The sequence below is a fragment of the Zea mays genome, chromosome 3 (genome assembly GCF_902167145.1).
Source record: "Zea mays cultivar B73 chromosome 3, Zm-B73-REFERENCE-NAM-5.0, whole genome shotgun sequence".
NCBI lineage: Eukaryota > Viridiplantae > Streptophyta > Magnoliopsida > Poales > Poaceae > Zea > Zea mays.
Window position 1 is genome coordinate 180889543 of NC_050098.1, and position 14149 is coordinate 180903691.

Sequence of the window (14149 nt, forward strand, 5' to 3'; positions counted from 1 at the left end):
GATCAACTTGCTCTCTTGGAGAGACATTAGTCTCATCAAATACAACGTCGCTAGAGACTTCAACCAAACCCGATGATTTTGTTGAAGACTATATACGCCTTTGTATTTGAGTCATACCCTAGTAAAAACCCTTCTACTGCCTTGGGAGCAAATTTAGAATGTCTACCTTTCTTCACTAGAATGTAACATTTGCTCCCAAAAACACGAAAGTAAGAGACGTTGGGTTTGTTACCGGTAAGAAGTTCATACGAGGTCTTCTTGAGAAGGTGATGTAGGTAGAGCTGGTTTATGGCGTGGCAAGCTGTGTTCACAGCTTCCGACCAAAACCGCTCGGGCGTCTTGAATTCTCCAAGCATCGTTCTCGCCATGTCGATAAGCGTCATGTTCTTCCTCTCTACCACACCGTTTTGCTGTGGTGTGTAGGGAGCGGAGAACTCGTGTTTGATGCCTTCCTCCTCAAGAAACTCCTCCACTTGCAGATTCTTGAACTCGGACCCATTGTCGTTTCTTATCTTTCCACCTTGAGCTCAAATTTGTTTTGAGCCCTCCTTAGGAAGAGCTTTAGGGTCCCTTGGGTTTCTAATTTATCCTGCAAAAAGAACACCCAAGTGAAGCGGGAAAAATCATCAACAATTACAAGACCATACTTACTTCCCCTGATGCTTAGGTAGGCAACAGGTCCGAAGAGGTCCATGTGAAGAAGCTCTAGTGGTCTTGATGTTGTCATCACATTCTTGCTATGATGAGTGTTTCCCACATGTTTCCCTGCTTGACATGCTGCACAAGGCCTATCTTTCTCGAAACAAACATTGGTTAGTCCTAACATATGTTCTCCCTTTAGAAGTTTATGAAGGTTCTTCATCCCAACATGTGCTAGACAGCGATGCCACAACCAGCCCATACTAGTCTTAGCTATTAAGCATGCATCTAGATTGGCCTCCTCTTTCGAAAAATCAACTAAGTAGAGTTTGCCGTCTAGTACACCCTTAAAAGCTAGTGAACCATCACTCCTTCTAAAGACAGATACATCAACGTTTTTAAAAAGACAATTGTAACCCATGTGACACAATTGACTTACAGACAGAAGGTTGTAACCAAGCGACTCTACTAGAAATACATTCGATATGAAGTGCTCGTTGGTGATGCTATCTTGCCCAAGCCCTTGACCTTGCCTTGGTTCCCATCTCCAAAGATAATCGTATCCTGGGAATCCTTGTTCTTGACGTAGGAGGTGAACATCTTCTTCTCCCCCGTCATGTGGTTTGTGCATCCGCTGTCGATAATCCAGCTTGAGCCCCCGGATGCATAAACCTGCAAGGAATTTAAGCTTGGGTTTTAGGTACCCAACTCTTGTTGGTCCTACAAGGTTAGTCACAATAACATTTGGAACCCAAATACAAGTCTTGTCTCCCTTGTATTTGGATCCCACTTTCCTAGCCACTACTTTTGCAATCTTACATGAAAGAACAAAAGAAGTGTTGTACGCATGGATAACAGTAGTAGATTCATTGCACATTTTACTAGGCACATGATGCACAACATGATTTCTACTAGGCCTACTTCTACCATGAACAAAAGTAGAACTAGAGGCAAACATAGCATGTGAATTATAAGTGAAAGGGAAATGTGCCCTTGGGCCATTTCTAAGTATTTTGGTGATTAAGTGTCCAACACAAGTGCCTAAGTGTTAAAGTGTGCCAAGGACTCAAGAAGTGCAAATCAAGATTAAAGGTATGTTTCTAGACTTAGTACATTGCTTTGAAGAATAATGTATTGTGTCTAAGTGCTAGAAACAGGAGAAACAATTTTGGAGAAGTTGGCTGTGTACAGCAAAAGGCTGCTCGGTCTGGGTGCACCGGACTGTCCCGTGCGCCAGGCTGGCTCTGGTGAAAAGGCCGCTCTCGGGACTTCGTCGGCGGCGTACGGCTAAAATTCGCCGGACTGTCCGGTGAGCCAACAGTCAGCCCCGCCAACGGTCGGCCGCGTAATCCGTGCGCGACGCGTGGCAAAGCCAACGGTCAGAAGGGGCCCCTGGACTGTCCGGTGTGCACCGGACAGTGTCCGGTGCGCCAACGGCTCTAAATCTCCAACGGTCGGCTTCGCCAAAGAAGGAAAGAAATCCGCACCGAACTGTCCGGTGCGCCAGGCGACAGAAGGCAAGAATTGCCTTCCTGGAATGCTCTCAACGGCTCCTAGCTGCCTTGGGGCTATAAAAGGGACCCCTAGGCGCATGGAGGAGGACACCAAGCATTCTCTAAGCATTCCTAAGCACCAAGACTTCAATTCCGCGCATTCGATTCTTTGTGATAGCAACTAGAGCTCCATTTGAGTAGAGAACTCTTTGAGTTGTGTTGAGAGCTCATGTTGTGACTTGTGTGCGTATTGTCGCTCTGATTTTGTGTCTTGTGTGTGTTGCTCATCCCTCCCTTACTCCGTGCTTCTTTGTGAACATCTTTGTAAGGGCGAGAGGCTCCAAGTTGTGGAGATTCCTCGCAAGCGGGATATAGTATAGTGAAAGCAAAACACCATGGTATTCAAGTGGGTCTTTGGACCGCTTGAAAGGGGTTGAGTGCAACCCTCGTCCGTTGGGACGCCACAACGTGGAGTAGGCAAGTGTTGGACTTGGCCGAACCACGAGATAAACCATTGTGTTTGTCTATGATTGATCTTCTTGTGGTTATCGTATCTTGCAAGAACTCTTCTCTAGCCACTTGGCTTTATTGTGCTAACTCCTAACCAAGTTTTGTGGCATTAAAGTTTAAGTTTTACAGGATCACCTATTCACCCCCCTCTAGGTGCTCTCAATTGGTATCAAAGCCGTTCTCTTCAAGAAAGGGACTAATCGCCCGAAGAGATGGATCCTAAGGGCAAGGGGATGGTGGTCAATGATAAGGAGAAGGAGTCCTTCGTCAATGATCCAAAGGATGACAAGCCTACTGACTCAGGCTCGGGCCACAAAAGAAAAAACGGGAGGAAGAAGAAAACAAGGCGCATCAAGGAGATAGTCTACTACGACAGCGACAAATCTTCCTCTTCCCAAAAGGACAATGACAACGACTACGAGAAAAAGAAGACGGTTAACTCAAACTTTTCCTTTGATTATTCTCGTATTCCGCAAAGTTCCAATGCTCATTTGCTTTCTATTCCCCTCGGTAAACCCCCCACTTTGATGGAGAGGACTATGGATTTTGGAGTCACAAAATGCGTAGCCACTTGTTCTTTCTCCATCCAAGTATATGGGAGATAGTAGAAAATGGAATGCACTTTGATAGTACTGATAGTCCCATGTTCATTAATGAGCAAATTCACAAAAATGCACAAGCTACTACTGTTCTTCTAGCTTCATTGTGCAGGGATGAATACCATTAGGTGAGCGGCTTGGATAACGCCAAGCAGATTTGGGACACCCTCAAAATCTCACATGAGGGGAACGACGTCACCATGCTCACCAAGATGGAGTTGGTGGAGGGCGAGCTTGGGAGATTCGCAATGATCAGGGGCGAGGAGCCAACCCAAACATACAACCGACTCAAGACCCTCGTCAACAAAATAAGGAGCTATGGAAGCACGCGATGGACGGACCATGACGTCGTCCGCCTAATGCTAAGGTCTTTTACTGTCCTTGATCCACATCTTGTGAACAATATTCATGAGAATCCTAGGTACACCAAGATGACGTCCGAGGAGATACTTGGAAAGTTTGTAAGCGGGCGGATGATTATCAAGAAGGCAAGATACGTTGACGATGCCTTGAATGGCCCAATCCACGAGCCTCAAACCGTCGCTCTCAAAGCAACGAGGAGCAAGGAAGTGCTACCTAGCAAAGTGGCACAAGTTGAGGCGGCGGGACTCAATGAGGAAGAGATGGCCCTCATCATTAAGCATTTCAAGACGGCGCTAAGGGGTCGCAAGGAGCATCCCAACAAGACCAAGACGAAGGGGAAGCACTCATGCTTCAAATGTGGTAAGATTGGTCATTTTATAGCTAATTGTCCCGATAATGATAGTGACCAGGAACAAGGGAACAAGAGGGAAAAGAAGAAGGCTTACAAAAAGGCTAAGGGCGAGGCACACCTTGGAAAGGAGTGGGACTCGGATTGTTCTTCGTCCGACTCCGACAACGAAGGACTCGCCGCCACCGCCTTCAACAAGTCGGCCCTCTTCCCCAACGAGCATCACACCTGCCTCATGGCAAGGGAAAAGAAGGTAAGCACTCGTGATACTAGTACTTACGCGTCCTCAAGTGATGAAGAATCTAGCGATGATGAAATAGACTATTCATGTTTATTCAGGGGCCTAAATAGAACTAAGGTTGATAAGATTAATGAATTAATTGATGCCTTGAATGATAAAAATAGGTTATTAAAAAAGCAAGAGGATCTTTTGTATGAAGAACATGATAAGTTTGTAGAGGCACAAAAATCCCTTGCTTTAGAAATTAAAAGGAATGAAATGCTTTCTGATGAATTGTCTACATGCCATGACTCTATTTCTAGCTTAAAGAGCATAAATGATGATTTGAATGCTAAGTTAGAAATAGCTAATAGATCAACATCTTGTGTAGAACATGTTGCAATTTGCAATAGGTGTAAAGATTTTAATGTTGATGCTTGTAGTGAACACCTAGTTTCAATTTCTAATTTGAATGATGAAGTGGCTAGTCTTAATGCCCAACTTAAGACTAGCAAGAGTGAATTTGACAAACTAAAATTTGCAAGGGATGCCTACACAATTGGTAGACACCCCTCAATCAAGGATGGTCTTGGCTTCAAGAGGGAAGTCAAGAACTTAACAAGCCATATGGCTTCCATCTCCGCCAAGGAGAAAGGGAAGGCCCCTATGGCTAGTAGTGCTCAAAAGAACCATGCTTTCATGTATCATGATAGGAGACATTCTAGGAATGTTTATAGAAGTTATGATGCTCATGCCATGATTGCTTCTAGTTCTTCTATTATGCATGATAGAAATTTGGCTAAGAAAAATGTTGTTCATCATACGCCTAGAAGAAATATTGTTCATGTTCCTAGGAAAATAATGAATGAACCTTCTACAATTTATTATGCTTGCAATGCTTCCTTTGCTATTTGTAGAAAGGATAAGAAGGTAATTGCTAGGAAATTAGGGGCCAAATGTAAGGGAGACAAGACTTGCATTTGGGTCCCTAAGACTATTGTAACTAACCTTGTAGGACCCAACATGAGTTGGGTACCTAAGACTCAAGCCTAAATTTGCCTTGCAGGTTTATGCATCCGGGGGATCAAGCTGGATTATCGACAGCGGATGCACAAACCACATGACGGAGGAGAAGAGGATGTTCTCTTCCTACGTCAAGAACAAGGATCCCCAAGATTCAATCATATTCGGTGATGGGAACCAAGGCAAGGTGAAAGGGTTAGGAAAAATTGCTATTTCATCCGAGCACTTTATTTCTAATGTGTTCTTAGTTGAATCGCTTGGATATAACTTGTTGTCTGTGAGTCAACTTTGTAATATGGGATATAACTGTTTATTCACAAATGTAGATGTATCTGTCTTTAGAAGAAGTGATGGTTCATTAGCTTTTAAGGGTGTACTAGACGGCAAACTTTATTTAGTTGATTTTGCAAAAGAGGAGGTCGGTCTAGATGCTTGCTTAATTGCTAAGACTAGCATGGGCTGGCTGTGGCATCGCCGTTTAGCACATGTGGGGATGAAGAACCTTCACAAGCTTCTAAAGGGAGAACACGTGATAGGTCTAACTAATGTAACTTTCGAAAAAGATAGACCTTGTGCAGCTTGTCAAGCAGGTAAACAGGTGGGAAGCTCTCATCATGCCAAAAATGTGATGACAACATCAAGACCCCTGGAGTTACTTCATATGGACCTCTTCGGACCCGTCGCCTATCTAAGCATAGGATGAAGTAAGTATGGTCTTGTTATAGTTGATGATTTTTCCCGCTTCACTTGGGTATTCTTTTTGCAAGATAAATCTGAAACCCAAGGAACCCTCAAGCGCTTCCTAAGGAGAGCCCAAAACGAGTTTGAGCTCAAAGTGAAGAAGATAAGGAGCGACAATGGGTCCGAGTTCAAGAACCTTCAAGTGGAGGAGTATCTTGAGGAGGAAGGAATCAAGCATGAGTTCTCTGCTCCCTACACACCACAGCAAAATGGTGTGGTAGAGAGGAAGAACAAGACGCTACTAGACATGGCGAGGACGATGCTTGGTGAATTCAAGACGCCCGAACGGTTTTGGACGGAAGCCGTAAGCACGGCTTGCCATGCCATAAACCGGGTCTACCTTCATCGCCTCCTCAAGAAGACTTCATATGAGCTTCTAACTGGTAACAAACCCAATGTGTCTTACTTTCGTGTATTTGGGAGCAAATGTTACATTCTAGTGAAGAAAGGTAGGAATTCTAAGTTTGCTCCCAAAGCTGTAGAAGGGTTTTTGTTAGGTTATGACTCAAATACAAAGGCATATAGGGTCTTCAACAAATCATCGGGTTTGGTTGAAGTCTCTAGCGATGTTGTATTTGATGAGACTAATGGCTCTCCAAGAGAGCAAGTTGTTGATCTTGATGATGTAAATGAAGAAGACGTTCCAACGGCCGCAATGCGCACCATGGCGATTGGAGATGTGAGGCCACTGGAACAAAAGGAGCAAGATCAACCTTCTTCCTCAACAACCGTGCATCCCCCAACTCAAGAAGATGAATAGGTTCATCAAGAGGAGGCATGTGATCAAGGGGGAGCACAAGATGATCATTTAATGGAGGAAGAAGCACAACCGGCACCTCCAACTCAAGTTCGAGCGACGATTCAAAGGAATCATCCCGTCGACCAAATTTTGGGTGATATTAGCAAGGGGGTAACTACTCGCTCTAGATTGGTTAATTTTTGTGAGCATTACTCTTTTGTCTCTTCTATTGAGCCTTTCAGGGTAGAAGAAGCCTTGCTAGATCCGGACTGGGTGTTGGCCATGCAGGAAGAGCTCAACAACTTCAAGAGAAATGAAGTTTGGACATTGGTGCCTTGTCCCAAGCAAAATGTTGTGGGAACCAAGTGGGTGTTCCGCAACAAACAAGACGAGCACGGGGTGGTGACAAGGAACAAGGCACGACTTGTGGCAAAAGGTTATGCCCAAGTCGCAGGTTTGGACTTTGAGGAGACCTTTGCTCCTGTGGCTAGGCTAGAGTCAATTCGCATATTGTTAGCCTATGCTACTCACCATTCTTTCAAGTTGTTCCAAATGGATGTGAAGAGCGCTTTCCTCAACGGGCCAATCAAGGAGGAGGTGTACATGGAGCAACCCCCTGGCTTCGAGGATGAACGGTACCCCAACCACGTGTGTAAGCTCTCTAAGGCGCTCTATGGACTTAAACAAGCCCCAAGAGCATGGTATGAATGCCTTAGAGACTTTTTAATTGCTAATGCTTTCAAGGTTGGGAAAGCCGATCCAACTCTTTTTACTAAGACTTGTGATGGTGACTTATTTGTGTGCCAAATTTATGTCGATGACATAATATTTGGTTCTACTAACCAAAAGTCTTGTGAAGAGTTTAGCAGGGTGATGACTCAAAAGTTTGAGATGTCAATGATGGGCGAGTTAAGCTATTTCCTTGGGTTCCAAGTGAAGCAACTCAAGGATGGGACCTTCATCTCCCAAACGAAGTACACGCAAGACTTGATCAAGCGATTTGGGATGAAGGACGCCAAGCCCGCAAAGACTGCAATGGGAACCGACGGACACACCGACCTCAACAAAGGAGGTAAGTCCGTTGATCAAAAGGCATACCGGTCTATGATAGGGTCCTTACTTTATTTATGTGCTAGTAGACCGGATATTATGCTTAGCGTATGCATGTGTGCTAGATTTCAATCCGATCCAAGGGAGTGTCACTTAGTGGTCGTGAAGCGAATTCTTTGATATTTAGTCGCTACGCCTTGCTTCGGGATCTGGTATCCAAAGGGGTCTACCTTTGACTTAATTGGATATTCAGACTCCGAATATGCTGGATGTAAGGTCGATAGGAAGAGTACATCGGGGACGTGCCAATTCTTAGGAAGGTCCCTGGTGTCGTGGAGTTCTAAGAAACAAACTTCAGTTGCCCTATCCACCGCTGAGGCCAAGTATGTTGCCGCAGGACAGTGTTGCGCGCAACTACTTTGGATGAGGCAAACCCTCAGGGACTTTGGCTACAATCTGAGCAAAGTCCCACTCCTATGTGATAATGAGAGTGCTATCCGCATGGCGGATAATCCTGTTGAACACAGCCGCACCAAGCACATAGACATCCGGCATCACTTTTTGAGAGACCACCAGCAAAAGGGAAATATCGAAGTGTTTTATGTTAGCACCGAGAACCAACTAGCCGATATCTTTACCAAGCCTCTAGATGAGTCGACCTTTTGCAGGCTGCGTAGTGAGCTAAATGTCTTAGATTCGCGGAACTTGGATTGATTTATAGCATACATGTGTTTTATGCCTTGATCATGTTCCTTAATACATTTTGTTGTTTATTTATGGTGCTCAAGTTGTACAAGCACTCCCCGGACCTCACAAGTCCATTTGCAAGTGATGCACATATTCAGGGGGAGGTGTGCTACAACTTAACCCTTTGAGGCTAACTGTGTGCTTGAGTTTGCTTAATTTAGTCTCAAAGGAGGTTCAAAAGGGAAAAGGTGGACTTGGACCATACAAGACTTCCACTGCACTCCGATGAAAGAGTAACTGTTTCCAAGTTCATGTTTGTACTCTTATTGCCTTTTTACTCTTAGTTGAAGATTTTGGTGAGGCAATGGGGTTAAAGGGCCAAAATTGATCCCGTTTTGGTGCTTGATGCCAAAGGGGGAGAAAATAAGGCAAAAGCAAGAAATGGATCAACTACCACTTGAGAATTTTGAAAAAGTAGAGTTAGAGTTTTTGTTTGTCAAAATACTCTTGTTTGTCTCTTATTGTCAAAGTTTGGTCTCTTGTGGGGAGAATGGTTGATTTTGGGAAAAGGGGGAGCTTTTGAAATGTTTTTGAAATCGTTGATCAATTTCTCTTGGAACAACTCTCTTTATGTCTCAACAAGTGTGTTTGACTTAGAGATAGGAAATTGAGGTTGATTTGCAAAAACAAACCAAGTGGTGGCAAAGAATGATCCAAATATGCCAAATTTGAATAAAAACAAATTTGAGTTTTCATTAGCATTGATGTTGCACTTCTTTTAGTTGCTTTTTATTGTGTTGGCATAAATCACCAAAAAGGGGGAGATTGAAAGGGAAATGTGCCCTTGGGCCATTTCTAAGTATTTTGGTGATTAAGTGTCCAACACAAGTGCCTAAGTGTTAAAGTGTGCCAAGGACTCAAGAAGTGCAAATCAAGATTAAAGGTATGTTTCTAGACTTAGTACATTGCTTTGAAGACTAATGTATTGTGTCTAAGTGCTAGAAACAAGAGAAACAATTTTGGAGAAGTTGGCTGTGTACAGCCAAAAGGCTGCTCGGTCTGGGTGCACCGGACAGTGTCCGGTGCGCCAGGCTGGCTCTGGTGAAAAGGCCGCTCTCGGGACTTCGTCGGCGGCGTACGGCTAAAATTCACCGGACTGTCTGGTGTGCACCGGACTGTCCGGTGAGCCAACAGTCAGCCCGGCCAACGGTTGGCCGCGTAATCCGCGCGCGACGCGTGGCAAAGCCAACGGTCAGAAGGGGGCACCGGACTGTCCGGTGCGCCAACGGCTCTGAATCTCCAACGGTCGGCTTCACCAAAGAAGGAAAGAAATCCGCATCGGACAGTGTCCGGTGGTGCACCGGACAGTGTCCGGTGGTGCCCCGGACTGTCCGGTGCGCCAGGCGACAGAAGGCAAGAATTGCCTTCCTGGAATGCTCTCAACGGCTCCTAGCTGCCTTGGGGCTATAAAAGGGACCCCTAGGCGCATGGAGGAGGACACCAAGCATTCTCTAAGCATTCCTAAGCACCAAGACTTCAATTCCGCGCATTCGATTCTTTGTGATAGCAACTAGAGCTCCATTTGAGTAGAGAACTCTTTGAGTTGTGTTGAGAGCTCATGTTGTGACTTGTGTGCGTATTGTCGCTCTGATTTTGTGTCTTGTGTGTGTTGCTCATCCCTCCCTTACTCTGTGCTTCTTTGTGAACATCTTTGTAAGGGCGAGAGGCTCCAAGTTGTGGAGATTCCTCGCAAGCGGGATATAGTATAGTGAAATCAAAACACCATGGTATTCAAGTGGGTCTTTGGACCGCTTGAAAGGGGTTGAGTGCAACCTTTGTCCGTTGGGACGCCACAACGTGGAGTAGGCAAGTGTTGGACTTGGCCGAACCACGGGATAAACCACTATGTCTGTCTGTGATTGATCTTCTTGTGGTTATCGTATCTTGCAAGAACTCTTCTCTAGCCACTTGGCTTTATTGTGCTAACTCCTAACCAAGTTTTGTGGCATTAAAGTTTAAGTTTTACAGGATCACCTATTCACCCCCCCTCTAGGTGCTCTCAATAAGCATCATGATCATAACTTCTACTATAATGAGCATTCCTAGAAATTTGAGATCGCCTAGAAAATTTTCTATCATAAATGTAGGCATGACACTTTTGAGAATTACTAGCCATAGGGGCCTTCCCTTTCTCCTTGTTGAGAGCAGGAGCCTTTTGGATTGTTAAGTTCTTGGTTTCCTTTCGAAAACCAAGTCCATCCTTAATGGAGGGGTGTCTACCAACAGTGTAGGCATCCCTTGCAAATTTTAATTTATCAAAATCTCTTTTGCAAGTCTTAAGTTGATCATTAAGACTTGCCACCTCATCATTCAATCTAGTAATAGCAGTAAGATGTTCATCACAAGCATCAACATCAAAGTCCTTACATCTATTACAAATAATGACATGCTCAACACATGAACTAGTTTTGACTTCCTCTAGCTTAGCATTTAATTCATCATTTAAACTCTTTAAACTAGAGACCGGTTCATGGAAAATAGACAATTCAGAGGATAACATTTCATTTCTCTTAATTTCTAAGGCAAGGGATTTTTGCACACTAATAAATTTGTCATGTTCCTCATATAAAATGTCCTCTTGTTTTTCTAACAATCTTTCCTTTTCGTTTAGAGCATCAATTAATTCATTAATTTTTTCTACCTTAGCTCTATCTAAACCTTTAAATAAACTAGAGTCACGATTTGAGCTCAAAACACCGGACAGTCCAGTGAATGCTTAAATACGAAGCACAACCACACACACAAGTCACAATTTGAGCTCAAAACACAACACACGGAGTTCACAACTCAAATGGAGCTCAAATCACTAACACAAAGAATCAAATGCGTGGAGTTGGAGTCTTGGAGTCTTAGGATGCTTAGTGAATGCTTAGGTGTCTCCTCCATGCGCCTAGGGGTCCCTTTTATAGCCCCAAGGCAGCTGAGAGCCGTTGGAGATCAACATGGATGGCTATCCTTGCCTTCTGTCGAGTGGCGCACCGGACAGTCCGGTGCGCCACCGGACAGTCCGGTGCGCCACCGGACAGGTCCTGTAGACGGTCCGGTGCGTGATCTCCTTCCAAATTTGGCATATCCGACCGTTGCTCCTCTGGGCTAACTGGCGCACCGAACACTGTCCGGTGCACACCGGACAGTCCGGTGCACACCGGACAGTCCGGTGCACCAGCTGACCGTTGGAGCAGTCCACGTGTCGCGCGAAGATTGCGCGGCCGACCGTTGGTGCAGGCGACCGTTGGCTCACCGGACAGTCCGGTGCACCACCGGACAGTCCAGTGAATTATAGCCACATCGCCCCTTTGCTTTTCTCGAGGGCGACGAGTTCGCCGCGGATGACTCACCGGACAGTCCGGTGCACCACCGGACGGTCCGGTGCACCACCGGACGGTCTGGTGAATTATAGTCGTACGCCGCCCTCGAATCCCGAGAGCGGCGAGTTCACCGCGGACCAGCCTGGCGCACCGGACACTGTCCGGTGCACCACCGGACAGTCCGGTGTGCCAAGCCGAGCTAGAGTTTGTTGTACATTGCCAACTCTTTTTCCAATTCTTTTCTCACTGTTTCTAGCACTTAGACAAAACACATTAATACTCAAAATAATGTATTAAGTCTAGAAACGTACCTTTTTCTTTGATTTGCACTTCTCACTTTACTTGGCACATAAGAACTTAGTTAACCGTGTTGGGCACTTAATCACCAAAACATTATTGAAATTGCTCAAGGGCACATTTCCCTTTCAAGTATCTCCCATCACATCCTACTTTAGGCTATTCTTGGTCCAAAGTGTTATAGTTCAATATTCAAAGATGCCATATATGATGAAAAATATAATACTACTACATGATATACCCTTCACAATGTATAGTATCATACTTATATATTTTAACTATTTAATTGTGTGGTGTGGTGTCTATGAGAATGGAACTAAACATTATTTTTATGCCATAACCTAAGATATTGTGCCAAAGCCATATTTTACTTAAGATACAAGTCTTTTACATAAATATCTTGCCACATCAGCAACAAATCATGTGTGGTATCTTATTAATGAGTATGATACCACCCAATGGGAATAGCCTTACAAGCGAAAACATTAAATAAGACACGGTTCACAACACAAACACACACCCTCCTAGTAGAAGAGAGCAATTGGACCAACTTTTGTTGTATTGCATCCTAAGTGGCATAAGACGGACTCCAACGATGCACTCTAGAGCACCCTCACCTCACCGAGCGTGTACGGGTGAGGAGGAGCAGGCTCTGACAATTCTCAGAGCTGGTTCCTACATGTAGGAGAGAGGGCTCCATGGATGGGAGAGTTCTAATTTTCCCAATTCGTTAATCACTACGTTTATTTGTAAAATTAATCATTTTTAAGTTGTATAACCTTATTACAATGTGTATTACGATAGTACAAATATAGTATATTTTTTAAAAACTTTAAAAACTGATATAAAAATGTCAAATAGCTAAGTTATTGTGTATGCGAGAGCTAGATAGGAGAATGGATGGAGAGAAAGAGAAACATGGCCACCGCAGCGCACGAATATGGATAGAAAGTACGAATAGGTGGGTTTGGGAGGAAGAATCAATAAAACTAGTCTAAGTACGTGATTGCACTCGCAGCGCACGACGTAGGCCATGCGCAACGACATGGCCACCGCGCCTAACAGCTAACTTACACAGTCAAACCGTTGTCTCAAGAACCTCTCCCGCACGTTAGGGCACGGTCGTCATGACATTGTTAGTACAACACAAAAACTAGATTAAAAGGTCTTGAAGATTGAAGTCACCAGTCCCTTTGTCAGCACATTTGCATATTGCTCACCGCCGGCACATGTAGAACGCAGAGATCACCTAACTTGACACATTCTTGGATGGAGTGGATGCCCAGTTCAATGTGTTTTATCTATTTTGGTGCATCAAGTTCGTTGGCATGTATACAACGGAGATATTGTCTATGTAGGTGATTGTAGCCTCGGTGACGTCGTCATAAGTTTAGTAAGACGTTAACGAGGCCAAATACACTTGGTGATAGTGTTGACAATGAGGTGATATACGACCTCCACGCTAGAAGGGTAGACCATTGGTTTCTCTTACTCTTAGAGGACCATGAGAGCAAAGCATAAACCAAGAATGTGCCCAAGCTCGATGTCGATTGTTGGTGTCTACGCACCTTGTCTAACCGGTATCAAAGTATGCCATGATGAAGAGCTATTTTGAGGCATGTAGGAAAAGTCTCAACTGGCTTGTGCCGTGAATGTACCAAATAATTCATAATGCTATTGAGAAGCGCCTGATGAGGACCCCACAAATCGTGCATATGGAGGCTTGTCTATCGTGCCTCAAGAAGAGGTTTGGGAATGTAATACTGAGGTGTTGTTGTTCCCTAGACATATTTCGATAGGCCTCACACTCACATGCTTTTGTGTAAAACTTGTGATCTGTTGCAAACCCCGAAATCTTACTCAATTTCAAACTAAAAATCTGTTATGGCATGATGGGTGACCGCTCTTTGGGGTAGTTCACATTGTATACCTTTGACTAACACATGGTTGGTTTTGTGCTAACATATGTCCATTGCTATTTTAATGGTGAACTTCTCTTTTGACATGCTTAAAATTAAATCAAATGCTTATTCTTCACATATTTTGTGCATATGATCAGTTTGAGCATCTT